Here is a 19,563-nt window from a genome sequence, read left to right on the forward strand (position 1 = left end):
AGGTGGTGGTATTAGTATTGGTGGTCTTGTAAATTTTAGCTCAGTGGTTAGAGCATTCCTTGGGATGTAGGAGACCCTGGTTCAATTCCTCATGCTGCCTGAAGGGCACAGAGGATTTGAACAAGGGTCTCCCACACTTGAGTCTTCTAACTACTAAGCCATGGGATAGTCTTGGATAAATAATTAAAGAGCAGGGGAACTGGACTCTACAGATAGAGTCACTGGGCCAGCGAGTGAGAATGAGGTTGTAGCCTACTGATTAGGTGGGAGACCCAGGGAATATCCTCTATCTTAGTGCTTAGAGGGCTCAGAGGGGTATGGGAGACCCCTGTTCAAGTACTTCCTAGGCAAGTGCTTTAACAGCTAGGCAAAAAGTCTTATAAATTGGGCACTACCACCACTGCCTTCTCCTCCCCTGGCTGGAGTTTGAATGGGACCGATGCAGGAGGTGGCCTCCAAGCACACCTAGTGGATTTGGCTGCACAGGTGACATAAGCTGAAGAGCACCTTTCTTCCCTCAGTTTGGATTGCAGTGGGACTTAGGTGGGAGATAGGCATCCAGATGCCAAGACTGAGGCAAGAGTGCACATGCCCAGATGCAGAAACTTAGTAACAGTTCCCTAGGCCCTTAAGACAATTTAGGTGCTGAGTGAGTTTAGGTGCTTACAGGCTTAGGCAGCACCTAGCAAGCATTTTTGTGAATTGCAGAGCGGCCTCAAATATAGGCCCCTAATTATCTTTGTGGAGCTGGGCCTTAATCTTCAGTTCCCCATCTGTAGAACAGAGGGAATAGCATTTCCCTATCTTGCAGGGGTATTGGGATGATAAATACATTAGACAGTGAGGTACTCAGACACTGCAATGACGGAGGCTCTAACAAATACCTAGATAGAATATTGCCTTTTTTCCTTTTCTTCCACTGTCTTCCTGTATAATTCTTAGCTTCATAATGGCTTGTACTACAATCCTATTGCTTTAAACACCTTAATGTTTACATTTTGATATCTACACACATTACAGAAATTAAAAAGGAACAGTTAACAAATGTCTTAAATCAAACTCTCCACCCTCATTTCTCCTTCCCGAGCTGCTGAAATAAATACTCTCTGGCTTTGGATCCAAAGTAAAACAACCCAATCAAACTCATTTTTTAAAATGCCCAGTGAGCACAAACACCACTTGTACTGATGACTGCAGATTCAAAAGCCCAATTTACTGCTACAAACTCTTTGAAATTTTTCCCCAGCTCTCAAAACATACCACCGACTAAGAATGACAAATGTACAATGTAAGAGGCTTTTCAGCTTTGAATGACAAATACCCGAATGTTTATGGAAAAGGTATTTAGTCAGAAGAATAAAGTATTCAAATAATGTATAATATGGATATGTTAACAGTCCAAGGAAAACCGTACAAATGTGAAAGAATGTTCTTCTGCTTCACTTTCCATTATGAATTAGAAATTAATTAGACAGTAGCTATTTAAAAGAAGAAAGGCAAGAGATAAAGATGGCAGACTGGTAATCTACAAGTGTCTTTTACACTCTGAAATACCATTCATTTGCCTTCCAGGATGTAATTATCCACTGCTAAGTAGAGTGTGAACGCTGTACACAGATGTCACTCTAGAAAGATCATCCTATATAAAACTAGACAATAACTAATACGATCACAAAAAAATTAAGAGTCAAAAGGCAAAATGTTTCAGTTTTCATTCCCTAAACTGATGTGCTTTCCTGTCTGTGAAATGTTTTGCAGAGATCAAAGCAATTAAAGAATGGAAAAAACTACGATGCTAAATCCTCGATTATTGTTAAAGATCTATCTGGGCAATGGCTTCTCTGGTCCTGAAGTGACAACTATCTTTAAAAAACCAAATTTCATTTTACAGAATTTTTGCAACATCAGTGCCCTGGGTTTTTTTGTATGTTTGTTTGTTTTTGTTATGTAATTATTGTGTGCAGTTGTGACATTGTATGATTAAAATAGGACCATGCATATCATTGTTGTTACCACTTTTATGTAATTGCAACAAATCTTATACAAAGTATGTCATGTAAAATATCAATGGAAAAGTTATGATTTGCTAAATATGATTATCCTGTTTATGTGCCTATATCATCTTTATATCTGAAGTTATCAATGTGACTTTCCATTTGAATTTCCACAAGCTAAGACAAAGAACAGCCAGCCACATGGCAGAGGAAATATAAGGCCCTGAAAACATCTCCATTTTGTCTTCATTCCCTGCTTTATTTCTCTTGACTGGATTTCTAATAAAGAAGCGCTAAACAAGGATTGATAACCCCCATGCTGTAATTTCCAGAGACTTTTGCAACTCATCTAACATCTCTACTTTGAACTGACCTATGAACTTTATTCTCAGCTGTACGTATATGAACTTTTAACCGATAGTCTCTCTTTTCTTTTTTTTTTTTTAAATAAATATTAATGTTGTTAATAAACATTGGCTTTAAGTGTGTATTTGGGTAAGATCTGAAATATTCATTGACCTGGTTGGTAATGTGTCCAGTCCTTTGCGATTGGTAGAACCTTTTACTTATGATGGGCAAAAATTTTCAATAATTTCCATCATATTTGACTTGGCTGTCTGGGTAGAAGCCAAAGGGCTGGATGGCTTTAAGGGAGCTATGTTTTTGTCTTCTGAATAACCTGAAGCTGTTTGTTGCTGGCTTGGTATATTTTATGGAAGAAAAACCACCAGTATTGGGGGATTGCCTGCCCCATTCTTTGCCCTATTTAAGCTATCTCAGCATGGCTCCCCAGAGACCAACGTCACGGCAGTGTCTTTGATACTCTAGCAAAGCTTCCTGCACTTACATGGGTATTATAGTGGGAGTATTGTATATCAATAGTGATACTGAAAAACTCTTACTTTTTAAGTTGTAGGACTGATGTTCCGCAAAGGTACCCGGGGTTGTGAGGCGCCTCACCACTACCTGTCCTTAGTGTGAAGCAATCTTGTCTGATTCTTGTGGGTCAGCTCCCTGAAACCAATCTATGGCAGCACAAGCACTGCCTTCCAGGCCTCTGCATGTTTCGCCCTTTCTGTACAGGTAGCAAGGGGCACACATCAATCCACCACAGAATCTCAGAGCATTCCCTGCAGTGTCCAGCCCCTTATCCACTGAACACTCACAGAATTAGCCGGCCTGCTTTTCCCAAAGATACAGTACACGCTAGTTTGTAAGATTCAGCTCAAGACCAGAATAAATTAGATAAATGTATAGTGAAAACAAGAATAAGTTTATTATCAATAAATAAATATTATCAATAAATCTATCAGATTCAAGTGAGAGTAAGAAAGAATATTGGAAACAAATGGTTACATGTAAAACAAACTCACAACACATTTTCTAGAGACTAAATTTAACTATCTCAAGAACCTTATCTCGCACAAAATTCTCTACAGTATTTTCAATCAAGCTGCTTAAAATGCCTTTGTCTTGAAGCAAAAATTATGTTCTTCACTGTTACCAGACTTGCCCGTCACCTTGGGGTATGCTCATTTATTAGGGTTACCTTCTTGGAAGGGGTGTATGTGATTCTATTAATTAATTAATTAATTAATTAATTAACAGATTACTTGTGTGTTCATATGGCTATAAGTCCTCTCCCAATGGAGCTATCCTGCAGGACCTAAGGTTTTCAGGGCTGGGTTCCTCCAGCCTCAGATTCAAATACGCCCCCCATCTATACACACACACACACACACTCCAGATTAACTGAGTACGTCTGAGCAGACCAGGCTATCAGCACTCTCAGCTGACCCTTTATATGTCTCTGAACTCAGCAGACTGGGTGACACAGCACATTCAGCGTCCGCCCTTATAATGCTCCTTTGCACCGCACCAGAATAGAGCACACTTCTGAGCAGGCTGGGTCCGAACAGCACTTTTCAGCTGCCCCCCCTTATTTGCCCCTGGACTCAATCAGGCTGGGTCAAACAGCACTTTCAGCTGCCACCCTTATATGCCCCTGGACTCTGTAGGCTAGGCAGAGCAGCACTTCTCTGCTGCCCCCTTTATATGCCCCTTTGCACCACACCAGAATAGAGTGCACTTCTGAGCAGGCCGGGTCAAAACAGCACTTTCAGCTGCCACCCTTATATGCCCCTGGACTCAATCAGGCTAGGCAGAGCAGCACTTCTCAGCTGCCTCCCCCCTCACTCTGCAATTGTTCTAGTAGTAACCCTCTTGATGAGCAAACCCCATAGGATTTTTGGGCACTCCAAGGATCTTTGGCTTAGGTAAAGAAAGCGTTGCTGCAGAGCAAGATAGGGAAGCCAAGAACACAAAGGAGTAAATGAAGTTTGGAGAGAGAGACTGGCAACCAGCTTGATTATAACAGTTATTTTATTGCCAGGTATATAAAAATTACGATATTAATAGTAATACCATACAAGGAGAGAAAAACAATCAAACGCTTACAATACTACACAATTACAGTTGGGGTATTGGAGAAAGCTAGCCCAGGTTTGATTACAAAAGTAGAAAGTTATACCTGGACTAAGAGAGAGAGAGAGAGAGTGTTGGGGGAAGATGGGGGTGGGGGTCTCACCACTCCATGCGGCTCAAAGGTTCCCAGGAGACAGGCTGTTCAGCTTATGGTCCGGAGCGCTTGAGACAAGCAGAGCCCCCAACACGATCAGTCAGGAAAAGGGGAAGTTCCAGTGGAGCTGATGCAGCTTTTGGATCTAGGCATCAGGACCAGGGTTTGAACTTGGGTAGAGGTTTTTGTAGAGAAGAAACAATGGTTCAAGGGAGAACACCAGGTTTGTTTATGGGTAAACAATGACTCAAGGGAGTATACCAGAGTGGTTTTCTTTATGCTGGACAATAGGAGCTGATCATTCCTGGCTATAGGCAGTGTTCCTTGAGGGAGCTCACAATGCAATCAGGCAGATTCAGTGTTTTGGAGATCAATAACTAGAATGATCTGATAACTATGGAGCTGGGTGTGTGCAGGTGTGGGTTCATTAACGTCAGGAGCAGAGATCTCCCATCATGCAGAGCATCCTGCTTTGCCAATCCCAGAGTTCAGTGCGGTTTCTGCTTTGGAGCTTGGTTCTCAATTCAGTATGCTAATTCTTGTTCCATCTTCAATGTAGATGAGGCTTCTGTTCTCCATTCTATGTGCTAATTGAGATACCTCCTTTTTACATTTTTGATGTAGATGAGGCTAGGGGAGTTGCCTTAATCCTATCACCCTTGTTTGGAGGGGTTTAGGTGTGTCTCCCATTGCCTTTTCATTGCTTTTGGTTTCTGGTTCAAGCAGAGGCGGGGGGGAGGGGGGATTCAGGTGAGCCAGAGAGAGTAGGGATTTTGCATCCTGGTTCCCCAAGAACACAGAGCTGACAGGTAACATCACTAAGGGAATAAGAGGGTTTCTGGATGTCTTCTCTGCCTCCAAATATAGTCAAGTAAGCCTTTGAAGTGCACCCACTTGCTCCCCAGTACTGTTTTTATTTTCCTTTTGAAAATCCCACAATTCTTCATTGGCATTCAGACCAGACTGATGGTAGAAAACCCATTATAAACAAGACAATACTAAATGTATATGTAAACAGATAGGAGATGTCTATCCATCTATTTGGCAGAAAACCTGTTTTCACCTTTGCCAGTGACTAATACCTTGATACAGACATTAAAAACATATTTTCAGTACATATATACATATCTCCTTCTTAGTATATACATTTCACAATGACATTAATGACCAGAGTGACACCAACTTTCATGTGAGACCTCACATAACTTCTTGTGACAAACCAGAATTGATTTATTGCTGTGTCACCCCAATCCCTCCACTCCTGGGGCCCATTTTGCACTTGCCCTGCTGTGTGAACCACTCACTCCTGGGTCAGCCCATGCACAGCCTCCTGAAAACAAATGGTCTCTGTCCTATTGAATGAGTGCTTCTGGACAGCCACTCATGGAATTATGCAATGGTGTGACCTTCAGCTAATATCCCCAGTCCCACATGCAACCCTAGGAACTGTCATCTTACGGAGTTCAGTGCTGCCCATTGGACTCTGCAAGCTCATTGATTAGTCAATTTATCAAAGAAATTGATATGCACTAGCTCTGTCATTCTAAAAGAAGTCTCTATACACACTCTATACACACTCTATACACGCTGCTTTAGATAAAACAAACAAATAAGTTTATTAAGTACAGAAAGATTTTAAGTGATTCTAAGACAGAAGAATATAAATCAGATTTGATCAGGAAGAAATAAAAGCAAATCACTTTCTAAATTAAACTTAACATTTCAGTAGCCTTACAGTCTTTAGATGTTTCTCATCACAGGCTGGCTGGACAGCCTCCAACCAGATTCCCCCCGCCCTCCCATCCCCCAGTTGGGCAATCTTGATGTTGTCTTGTAGATGGATTGTAAGAGAAAGCTCAAGAAGCCAAAATGTCTTCCCTTTTAACCCATTCCTGTGCCCATCTCTGGGGCCTCACCTCCATCCACTTCAGGGTCAGGTAACAAAAGTATCTGTGCATGGTTTTCTCCATGTCCTGAGTCGATGAGCATCCCCTTATCAGATACTTAGGTCAGTCCATTGTTCCTGTATGCATGCCTCAGTGACGCATGAATTACCTCTGCTTTTAGTGCTTGCCAGAGCTATCACAACTTGTTCCTCAGCAAAGTACATAAAGAACTGAGTGAACGCATTCATTTTACAATCCATTCTTAAATTCTCCTTGAAAGCTCTTTCTGTTCTAAATAGCATCTCAGTGAGAAACCAGTGTGCAGTTCTACTTTTAGGAAGCACTAAACCTCTTGAGTTTAATGCCCAATGTATCTGTACTCTTGGAATGCAGAAATGGCTTCTCACAATTATTAACATGTTTTTAGAATGGGCAATCCTGTCCCAGAGTAATACCATTCAGTACAGGAGACCATAGGTGCTGGAACTAAGAGAGTAGGGAGGGGGGTGCTCTTGCACCCCATGGCTTGCAGTGGTTTCCATAATATACAGGGTTTACAGTTTGGTTCAATGGCTCTCAGCATCCCCACCATAAAAATTGTTCCAGCACCCCTGTCGGAGATCTACCACTCCTTAATAGGGGAAAAGATTTTCCTAGAAGCTCATGGCACTCATATGCATACTGGAAAGAAATGGTGGTAAAAGAAAAAAATATATAAAATTAAACATTCCTGTACAAAGACACAGATTATGACAAGTATTGGATGTCAATGCATTGATATCCACCAGTAAGTCCCACAGCTACATCCTGAACCCTAATACTTCCAATTTTCAAAAGTGGCCACAGATTTGTTTTTTGAGAGGCTAACATGAGACACTCTAGACCTAATTTTCACAACTTTTTAGTGAAAACATAATGAAAGATATTACTTAAAAAGTTGTTAACTATTTTGATAAAAGTTCAGGTAAAAATCATGAATTATTTTCATTACAATGTTCATTTTTGACAAAAAAGCCACTTTTTCAATGAAAACACTTCTTGTTTGAAAATTTTAATCAGCTCTAATATTTTGCACAGAAAGATTTTAAGTGATTATAAGTCAGAGGAAAGCAGGTCAGATTTGATCAAAAGTAAATAAAAGGCAAATCAAATTCTAAACTAAGCGTAACACTTTCAAGCAACCTTACACTCTTAGATGATTCTTACCATAGACTGGCTGATCCTTCCCAGCCTGGCTCTCCCCTGGCTTAGCATTTCAGTTGCTTGGTGGTATTTGTAGATGGAAGTAGAAAAAAAAAAGAGAGAACAGCAAAATGTCTCTCCTTTTTAACATGTTCCTTTGGCCCCCCCTCTTGGGTCTCTCCCCCCCCCTTTCAGGGTCAGGTGACAAACAGTGTCCGTGCATGGTTCCTTTGTTGATTCTCCAGCTCCTCCTTTTGTTCCTGGAAGAGCTGGGTTTGTTTTATGTATGCCTTAATGACGTGTGAATGTTCTTTCCGCTCTGTAGAGTTTTGCCTAGATCTGTCTCAAGCCATGAGACATATACTTGGGAATATTACATAGTGAAGCCTCATAACCCTACACATGGCATTGCAACAAACATATTACCATAATAATAATGTTCATTATGCCATAAGCACTCCAAAAAAATCTCATATGATGTACTTTGCATTAAACAATACACAATTACACCATAAGGGTGCACATGGCTGTGCAGTGTGTTCAACCACCTAAAAGCATCAGGGAAGCTGACAACACTTAGATTGTGCACTTTATTAAGAAAAGATGGACAGCTTGTGGAGTAGATATGTGGGAAATATTTGCTTTAAATCACAAAGTCAATTGAATGTCACCTTAGAATCATAGAATATTAGAGTTGGAAGGGACCTCAGGAGGTCATCTAGTCCAACCCCCTGCTCAAAGCAGGACTAACCTCAGCTATATCATCCCAGCCAGGGCTTTGTCAAGCCTCAGCTTAAAAACCTCCAAAGATGGAGAGTCCACCACCTCCCTAGGTAACCCATTCCAGTGCTTCACCACCCTCCTAGTAAAAAACTTTTTCCTAATATCCAACCTAGACCTCCTCCACTGCAACTTGAGACCATTGCTCCTTGTTCTGTCATCTGCCACCACCGAGAACAGCCTAGCCCCATCCTCCCTGGAACCCCCTTTCAGGTAGTTAAAGGCTCTTATCAAATCCCCCCTCATTCTTCTGTTTTGCAGACTAAACAAGCCCAGTTTCCTTAGCCTCTCCTCATAAGTCCTGTGCTCCAGCCCCCTAATCATTTTTGTTGCCCTCCGCTGTACTCTCTCCAACTTGTCTACATCCTTTTTGTAGTGGGGGGCCCAAAACTGGACACAATACTCTAAATGCGGCCTTACCAATGCCGAATAGAGGGGAATAATCACTTCCCGCGACCTGCTGGCAATGCTCCTCCTAATGCAGCCCGATATGCTATTAGCCTTCTTGACAACCAGGGCACACTGCTGACTCGTATCCAGCTTTTTATCCACTGTTACCCCTAGGTCCTTTTCTGCAGAACTGCTGCCTAGCTCGTCGGTCCCCAGTCTATAGCTGTGCATGGGATTCTTCCTTCCTAAGTGGAGGACTCTGCACTTTTCTTTGTTGAACCTCATTAGATTTCTTTTGGCCCAATCCTCCAGTTTGTTTAGGTCCTCCTGTATCCTATCCCTACCTTCCAGGGTATCTACCACTCCCCCCAGCTTAGTGTCATCCGCAAACTTGCTGAGGGTTCAAGTGTCAAAACTTTGCAAAAACGAGCTAGTGTTCTGTGCAGATAATTTAATCTGGTGTTAGTAACACTGGCACAGATATGTTTCCTTATGTTTGATATCTGTTGCTATTCAAAATCATGCCTGCTGATGAGAGTCTTTACCACTGCTAGCCCTGCTGAGTCATCACATTGCGGTGGGGTCATGCTGCTTAGTAAAGGTACATTTATAAACAGTTTATGAAGGGTTAATGCCATTTAAGAAGACAGTGTCTCTTGAAGCTTTTACAATTGAATCAGCTAAACTACTTAGGTACACCATTCAAAGACCATCCTATCAATCTTTATTCAAGGCAAACTGAGATTAATGCCAGGAAGAAAGCTTTTTTTTTTTTTAAGTGAGCTTTGGAGAGGGATTTGACTAAAGAAGCAGGAGCGGATGATGGAAAAAGCACTTCTCAATAGAAGATGTGTTTATGATTTGAGATTTTCCCTTAACAAATCTTCAGTGTTATTTGTGAACGCTATAATTTAATTTTAACTTATTATTCATTTTGAAAAATTGGCATGACCATCCAGATAGTTGTGCAGTAAATATCTATTTGATTTATCTTCATTGTCTGGTCTGGTATGCTCAGAATGTTCCACAAAGATGCCCTTCACACTTAAATATAAAAGGCGTAAAAACAAAGGAAGCAGAGAAGGAAGGGGAAGCAACCAAGAAACAGGAGAGAAAGGAAAAAGACAGAAGTTCACAGTCTGCCAGTCCTCACATTTAAGAAAAATTAACCCCCCTTGACTGTACCTCTGCTGTTTCTTTAAGATATTAATATACTTATTACATAATGATTTAAATTCTCCTCATTTTCTATTGATTTTTATGTATTAAATCTTCATAAAAAGAAAGCCCAGTAATTTCTAATTCCAGTATTACTTCTCCATGTTTGTGATATCAGTTTTTTAGCACAAAAGCACTAGCCAATTTTTCTTCTTAAAACTTTTGTAATGTTTGGCACTGAATAGTCATATTATATGCAAAAAAATAAATTAAAAATATACAGATAGCAAAGCTAAGCACTCAGAAGTTAGGAAATGCTATAATTAAGGTCACCCATGCAACCAGATTTCAGCTACCTTGTGTGTATGCATTATGTTATAGTCTTTAATTACATGATTTCATACTTTTACCAAAAGATTTTGTGTGTAATTGCCTAGATTTTTTTAAAATCAAACTGAAATAAGAGTTGGAATCTTTAGATCTGCAGCACAGATCTGTCATTTGAGTTAATGGAGTAACCGATAACAGTAGTAGGTTTTCATTCTCTCTGTGGACTAGCACTAGACCGGGGATAAGACACAGATGCTCTTTGCTAGTATGTTTCACAGAGATTTGCTGACAGGAGAAGAAAGTAGAGACTCCAGAAACTTGGGTTCCACTCCAGGTTCTGGAGAAGACTGTGATCTAGTGATCACAGACCATTCTGCCACATTTCCTCTCCTGCTGATCCCTTCTTCCTCTGTCCCTTCCAGCTAGTCCTGTGGCTCCACTCTCCTCACTTCTTCCTGTCCCACTCCCATCTCCATGGTACTCATCTTTGGCTTCTTGTTGCTGATCCTTGCACTGTCAGTCCTAGTCTCCTCCTTCAGGTTCCAAGTCCCAGTCTCCCTGTCCAAGGTCCTCATCTCTATGCCAGCCCCACATACTGTAGGATTGTATGGAGGGTCTGTTAGGGGACGGCCAGGAGAAGGACAGTGGGATCTATGTTAATGTGGATTAATTGGCCTTAACACGCATACAAATGATACAGAAAGTCATGGATTTTAATGGCAGAAGGGACTACTAGAAGGTAATCTGTCTGACCTCGCGTATAACGCAAGCCAAAGAACCTCACCCAGTGATTTCTGCATGAAGCCCATAACTTCTCTTTGAGCTGTAGCTTCACTTTTACAAAAGCTTTCCAGTCTTGATTTAAAGACTTCAAGTAAAGTCTCTAGGCAAGCAGTTCCAGTGTTTAATTACTCTCACAGATAAAAAATGTGTGTCTTATGTCTAGTATGAGTTTGTCTACCTTCTGCTTCTAGTCATTGGATCTCATTACGCCTGTAGCTACTACCCCAGCCCATGAGCGAAAGACAATTACTGCACCCTGGCCCTGACTGAGGTGTGGATTTCACTTCCTCAACCCACCCACGGTTCTGCATAGTTTACTCAAACTTCCTGTGGAAAAAGGGGTACCAGGTACCACCCAATCAGCAGCAGAGAACTTGCTTTACTCTCTGTCCTTACACTGAGTAAAAATATGGGTGTGTGGTGCAAAATCCCACAACCTAGTCTTCTTGCCTTTAGAAATGGTGCAAGGTTCTGAAATGGGATAAATTCCATCCTTGAGGTAACTCAAATGATTTCTGTTTCTATACAACTTAATAGAGCCTTAAAATGACTTTTTCATTCAGATTCACACCTGCTCGTAATCTTCTCTCATCTTCAAGGTTCAGCATTTTGTTAGGATGAGTTTTGCTGCCAGATGGTCAATGTACAGTAGTTTTCTCAAATCTTTATTCATTATGTTTATCTAGGGCTTATAAAATCCATTAAAAAGCTTGCTGGTTGATGGCAGGGAATGTTTTTGTCCAGCACTATCTCCTCAATAACGATGACTTGTCTCCTGAGATCACTGTCATTGTTCCATGTTCTTCCCTGTAATTTTCATCCAGAGTAGCAAGAGAATTCCAGAACATCTTTTGTGACATCTATTTGAAATAGAAAAATAAAAAGGCTCTCTTTGCTAGTTTTGCAAGCATTTAAGACTAATGGTAGGTTAACTTTCTCAAAGATTTGGAGCTTTTACTACACATTTCTGCTCACTTGGTGCACAGTACATTAATAGATGAGTCCCTGGGAATCAGGCAAGAGCTGATAAGGTGAAAGAAGTATGCCAATCTTGTACCTTGGTGTCTGTCTATACCCTGCCTTCTTACAAAAACACTCAGTAGGGTTCAAACACATCGTGTCATTCATTATACATTCCACATTTCATATAGAACACAGAGAAAAACCTGGAATCTCTGAACAAATTGGTCAAATTAATTCCTGCTGTAACTCCATTTAAGTGAATGGCTGAATTCATTCTTGCTGTAACTGTTCAAGTGCATGGAGTTACATTGGGATAAATACATCCCCTGTATAAATGGGCCGGTGCAAATTTTGGCAGACAAATTTAAAGAAGGTTTCTAATCAACAGAGAGGTACGGTTCTGGTGCAGTCTTCCAATAGGAGTAGTAGACGCAAACAACCTAATTAATTTTAAAACGGAGCTTGATAAATCTGTGAATGGGATTATATGATGGGATTGGCTGCAATAGAACTGGACTGAACTTAATCACTCAGGAGGTCTCATCCACTTCTATCTTCCTATGTACAGACCTAGAGAAGAGACTGTATATTTATGTGTACCTTTTTAACCCAAGAAGCAGGTTTATGGACAGATCGTCCATTGAAGTCAATGGAGTTATGCTGATGTACACTAGCTTAGGTTGTGACTTATTCAATATAGGCACCTATAATTGTTTAATACTTGATACATTAGAGATGATGTGTTCCTAGTAAATCTCTGATTGTTGGGAAAACCGAGGAAACAAACAGCACTCACATTTTGCTGAGGAACCAAACAGCACTCACATTTTGGTGATCCATTGATGATCCCTTTTCCTCAGAGTCACTTTAGCCATGGATCAGTCATTCATTAAACACTGATCCAATAACAAAGCTTTTTGGTGCCAGCATTTCTATATTTCTGTGCTAATATAAAAATGTTATTTTACTGCCTTTTGTCTTTGCCCATTGCAACGTCACTGGCTGTCTCCTGAAGTGCTGTTTGGAATTAAAATATAGCGATTTTTTGAGTTACAAATTTAGACTGAAACATTTAAAGACTTAAAAGTGTTATATTTGATCTATTTTATAAGCACAGAGCAGTGAAATTATCATGGGATTTTTTGTAGATGATTTTTTCTTGATGCCTTTCCTATTATTTTGTACTATCAATCTTTCAGACTAGAGATATCTGGTCAAGTTTCATGCTGCAATAAAAATGTGGCATATATTTGTATAAAGCTTGGCAAAAGACTTCCATTTATTTATTACAAGCTATGCCAAAAGCACTTTCATTTAATGTGCTTTGTTACTTTTGTTTTATATAATAAAATGTAATTTTTAAAAGTTGCTTTCAGTGAAACTGCTATATCTACCCTGCTGAACGTTCACTACAGTGTCCCCTCAACTTTCCCCACACTCACTACACATAGTAAGTAAGTATATTCAGGTGAAGGTGCCAGACCTGTTTAGTCAAAATAAAATTTAATTCTGTGTGAATAGATGTTTTGTCATTTTCTACCAGGGCTGGTCTTATAAGATCTCCTCTCTGGAGGCATTCAGGCCCAGATCCTCAGAACAATAACGCACGAGAACCCAACAACAGATAAAGAGAAAGCAGGCCGCTTTCAAAATAGAGGCACAACTCATGTTGTCTTACTGTAGATTGACTTTATGCAGCTCTTCTGATCAACTATTTCCCTCAGAGCCGCCTAGCCTGCAAGTGGGACCAGGAAAATCTTGGAATTTAAAGGGTCAGCTTGTAACTTTTACAGTTTTCAATACTCAAGTCCTACCAAAATCAATGGAAGTTAGGTGCCTAAATCCCTTTGAGGATCTAGGCCTCAGCAGCTTCCAGAATTGATCCCTTAGTTTCCTGAGATTCTGATTTCCTTTCATCCCTGTGCCTACGGAAACAACTGGAATGTTCTTTGAGAATTTTATCATAGTATCACTTACTCATTGCCTACGGTGCACAGCAAGTGTTCAGTAATTCTCCAGATCAGGCCCTAAATCAGCTAGTTCAAATCACTAAGCATGGTACATCTACATTTGAACTGGAGCTGTAAAGTTCCAGCTCAGATAGACATGTATTTGCTAGCTTTTACTAGTGTGCTAAAAATAGAAATGTAGCCCAGTGTCCTCATCCCCATCCCATCCCAGTACAATCCTGCCCAGAACCCTAGGTACTGATGTGGGTGGCTAGCCAGAGCCACTGTACTTGCCCCTGTAGCTATGCTTTTATTTTTAGTCTGCTAGCTTGATAGGAGCTTGTGCACACACATCTGCCTAACCTGGAAGCTACACCTCCAGCTCAAAGGTAACTGTACCCTCAGTATGTGGTGTAGGGAATTTGAGATCTGGTGCTGGGAACTACTGAGGAACCTTGGTTCTTGACCAGTTTTGTGGCAGTGCAAAGCAACTAGCACCTTGCATATTCAGGTATACACTGGAATATACTCAACTCCCCTCGAAGGCGGGGACGAGCCCTCTCAGTATTGGACACCACTGTCTGTGGTGTCTTGGCTGTTGGAAGGCTGGTCTCTATCAGGCTAATAAGGGGTTCCGCAAGGAAGGATTCAGGCTTTGGAATGTAGAGATCTGCAACAGGGAGGAAGAGAGCTGACAAGCTGGCTTGGAGAGTCAAAGAACTAAGATGAGTCCATTTGTCTAGTCAAAGCAGCCTAGACTAGTCTAGTGTTAAGGCTGCTGGTGCCAGGGCATTCTTTCTTCATGGAGAAGGGAGTTACCTCAAGAAAGGAAATTTCAGTTTATGGTAATGTCGGAGCCCCAGTCCAACACACTGAATAAGAACCCAACAGATTATATCTATCAATGGTGGCAACTGAATTCATAAAAGGTATGGGGGCCCCTATTGGGGAGGATAAATCAGTGGGGATGAAGCAGACAAGCAGATGGCTGGTGCCTCCTTGTACTTGTACTTGTACCATAGGAGGCTAATTCCTTGACATAGCAGAACTGGAAGCAGACTTACGGGAAGGAATTCCCTAAAAGAAGCTGGGGAAATTAGATTGGGAATCCTACTGTATAATACAGCGAGGAGACAACCTGCTTCCCTCCAGGTCCTTAATCTTCCTCAGGGAAGGGTGGTGGGGTCCCAGCAATATGATGGGACCAGATTTAGAGAGAGGCTGTTGGCAGTTCTCCCCAGATAGATGGGAAAGAGTGAGGAAGGAATGACAGACAACCAGCACTGCCTGGATTATTGCTGGGAGTATGTCCCAGGTGAGTTAGGTTAGCAAATGTGTGGCCACATTCCTCATATCTTGTTCTGATCCCACATATCTGGGACAAAGAATATTGTGCTGTTTTTACTCTTGCCTCTTCTTTCCCACTTGGGGTTACAAAGTATAATCTTTAAAAGACCTTGGAGGGCTTTTGTTCTCCTCCCTGCCTGATATATTATTCATAAATGATGCTCTATTCTGCGAAGACCTAACGAGGAAAAATGAAGAGAAAATTAAAGACAGAAAACTAAGCAAAAGAAGAAGAGGAAAATAAAGACACACGGTATTAACTGTAGTTAAGATGAACAACATTGTCATCAGCGTGTATTTATATTCATTTCTTCACAAGAGTCCCAGAGCACTTCATGAAGGAGTCAATTAGTATCTAAGAAAAGCAAACGCAGCAAATAAATACCCATTTATTATAACCTGCATTGCTGAGTCAGACATAGATCACATAACAGTCAGTTAGAGAGCTGGTTCCACAACAAGGGAGCATAATTACACAAATCTCAAGGATATAGATGCAGCCAACTCTGCCCTCAGTGGGCAAACCTGCAAATAAATTATTATAAAAGCTTAGTAAGAAATGCTGGACCATAAACCCCAAGGTAAGTTCATGGAAGTGAATGAGCTTTCAAATCAATATGAAGTGTAAGAGGCGGCCAATGTAAACATTTGAGAATAGTACCAACCCAGCTAAAACTAGGCAGAATTTGAGACTTTTTATAAGCTAAATCCTCTGATTAATGACCAGGAAGTCCTGCCAAAGAATAGTTACAATAAACAACCTTGAAACAACCTAGGCATTAGACATCATCTCAAGATCATTCTTACTAAGTAGAGCTCTCATTCTGGTGATTTTTGTATGTGATAACAAAGAACATTCTAGTTACTGTCTGGGAGTATTTATTCATTGACAACTCAGAGGTTATTGCAACCACTGGCAATGGAATTAAAAGGACATCCTTGTATTGAATTTTTGATATTTCTGCTCTATGTAATAGTCAACTGCTTCTCCTAAGACTAATACCTAACCAGAAATTCCATTGGAATTGATTTTAATAGTAAATTAACATTATTATGAATAAATAAAAATAATAAGCTCAGTTTTTTAATGCCAACAAAACACTGCTAGTGATAAGTATTTCTCTAAGATCTAACTCCTACATATTCAAATGCACAGAACTAACAAGATGGTTTGCAATAGCATCGTCTAATGATTGCCTGTAATGTCAATTTTAATTATATATTCTCCTTCAAACTCTCTGGAAATTTACATTATAATTCATAAAATCAGATATTTAAGTCACAGTTCATAATAAGTGCACATAGCAGAGGGGCCCTTCTCTCTCTTTTAACAATTACATTTGTATTATTCAGAGTGGGCCCAATCTTGCACCCTGAATCAGATGAGAGAGGATGATTCACACGTAAGACTAGGTCCCTTTATGTGGAAACATTTACCTTTCAAATGAGTAATTCAGATCCAACCAGTAATGAAGCCTTTTGCTCTGACCATTGTCAAATGGTCATTGACCACTGATAAATAATCATTGTCCTCAAGGGACTAACAGCTCCATTGCTTATTTACCTCAGTTCTTCATTAATCTCTGACTCAGTTATAATGCTGTTGATCCTCATTTTCCAGACAGGCTAAATTTATCCCTCCCCAACGTTTTTTCAAGCTTTCTGCATCCTGCCTTTCTTACAAGGTACAACATTCCTTAGAGAACTTTTTGAAGCTACTCTTACTCTGATTCCTTGGTTAATCTTTTTAATTTTAAAGCCTGCTATCACCATCTTTGCCCTTTGTCATTTTGCAAGCCATTTACTAGCTCTCCCAATTAGAACACTAGTGTTTGGAAAGCAAGGCTAAAAGTTTCTCCCCTGATTTAAGTTATCATTTACATCTGCATCCCTGAACTTTTATCCAATTTGCCTTTCATGAAACTTTATGCTCCAGCCTCATTAAGAAGGGAGTCAGGAGTTCTAGGTTCTAATTCTTGATTCTAGAACTGATTTTTCTGCATGAGCATGGATGAGTCCAATGGGAACTCAACCAGGTGCAGTGTTAGTCAGTGGGAGTTTTGACTTTAACAGGAATTAAATCAGGTCACAAGCCCTCCGTGCTTCACTTTTCCCATATCTAAAATAAAATATGGAGCCTGAAATCCTTGCTCCATTTCTATCCACAGTCCACTGGGGGGGACTGAAGAATTTAGGCATAGGCCATCACCACAGGAGGGTAGGACTTTAGACAAGCAAGACGTGTGCAGACTGTTTTCATGTCTGTCTCAATGTTTTTTCCTATTGTTACAACAAACACCACTGGTCAGACTCCTGAAAGTAGGAACCCGAGCGTTTAGAACTCAGTTAGACGTGCTAGATAAGCATAGTTGATATACAGGGTACTGTAGCCCAGGACCTGGTCTAAGAGCGTGAGAACTATAGAATTCCATTCCAGGAGAACTAAAAGCACAATGCCTGATAGGATTTCAGAGACCAGAAAGGGGACAGAAGTGCAGCTAGCCCCATGACAGGGACTAAAAGCAAAAATAAGTACAGGACCATCTTGGTTGCATAATTATATTAATTTTCTTCTTCCTCGCCATCATGACACACTGGAAAAGAAAACAGTTTCTTTTCCACTTTTGCCTTCTCATAAGTGACCCCCTCCCACAGTTCCCAGCAGGTAGTTGCTATAGTAAGGGGTTCTCAAGCTGTTTCAGAGATCTTGTGGAGACTTCCTCACCCATTTACAGGACCACTTCACATGTCATTTATGATTACATGATGTCAACAGTTACTTACATGGAAAATACTAGGAAAATTTTTTATTTAATGTGTGTTTAGCTTCATTATTGTGTTTTAGCTAGAGCTGGTTGGGAAGTATTTTTTGTTCTGTGAAAGACTGACAAACTTTTTTGCTTTAGTCAAATTTTTTCTTGATAAATACAGAAGCGTTGCTTTTGAAAAAATGGATTTTTGTCAAAAAACTGAGCCCCATTTTAGGCTAATCCCTCTCCCCAACTTTCAGGTGATGGGCTAGGGGCCATTCTAGGGCCTAAACAACCTGAGGATATCTGGAGGCAGGGAGGCAGATTTTCATGGACTATCCCATAGCTCATAAGTCACCGTTTAGGAGCCATCACACTGTAACTGTCCTATTTACAGATGTCCCCATTTCTTTACCTCTTCCTTAATCAAATGTACTCTACACATCTTTGCAGGTGTATTAATTGCCTGCCTATCTCATGAGATGGTCTTAAGGTCTGAGCCTGCAAGATGCATATCTGCTTCAGTATGCATCAGGCAGGATCAGGGCTTTAAATGCCGCATCCTCAAACCTTCATGTATCATGTGCAACTGAAACGCTTCCTCCCTGCATTCCCCCCTTCCAAACTTCTCACCCCACCAGCCTCCAGGACTCCTCCCTCTTGACATTTGTGTAAAGACAACAAGCCAGATGACTGAAAGTATCAGAATTTGGGGCCTGCGCAGGGATTCAAATGTGACTACTTTTGCAGGGGCACTTTAAACACCCCCCTCCACCCAGGGTCCCTCTGCCTCTCCCGCAATGTCCTGAGCTCCCTTCTGTGCACCCCAGGCGGGCTCCAAACACCTACTGGAGGCTGCTGGGGAGGAGGAAGGGACGGGACCCAGCAGGCTTCCCCACACCCTCTCTGGCAGCGCTTTGCTGCCAGCCCGGTTTTCCTGCGCCATCTAGCGGGGCTCAGCGGGAGCGCTATGTGCAGTGCCTTTCCCAGGCACGTCCCTTCAGCCGCGCTCAGCCCGACTCCCACCCTGGCAGAAAGGGGGGAGGATGGGCGAGGGGGAGGGAACCCCAGGGCGGAGACGGTAGCGGAGATTATTACTGGGGGGCGTTCCCCTGCTTGCCCTCCCCCGCCCCCCGCTTGTGAGTAATGCAGCCATCCCAGACTGATGCTAATAAAACCCCACTGTACCACACACTCTAATCTCCGTATCTAGACTCTCTCTATAAAAACCCACATTTTCATTTAATTGTATCTGTGGTCGGTAACATCACCTGACATATTCATTTTGGAATGCTGCTTTAGCCTATGTTGTAAGTATCCCCAGGGCGGGGGGAATAGAAGGAGAGAGAGGAAGAAATCAAGTATGAACTTTGATCTCTTTGTAATGCCTAGAAGAGAGTAATCTCCTATGCACCTAAGTATCAGACTAATACCAGCCCCACAAAAAACATTGTGGAGGGGGAATGTATTGTC

This window comes from Emydura macquarii, unplaced genomic scaffold (genome assembly GCF_026122565.2).
Source record: "Emydura macquarii macquarii isolate MOO-44397 ecotype Brisbane River unplaced genomic scaffold, CSIRO-AGI_Emac_v2 contig_431, whole genome shotgun sequence".
NCBI lineage: Eukaryota > Metazoa > Chordata > Testudines > Chelidae > Emydura > Emydura macquarii.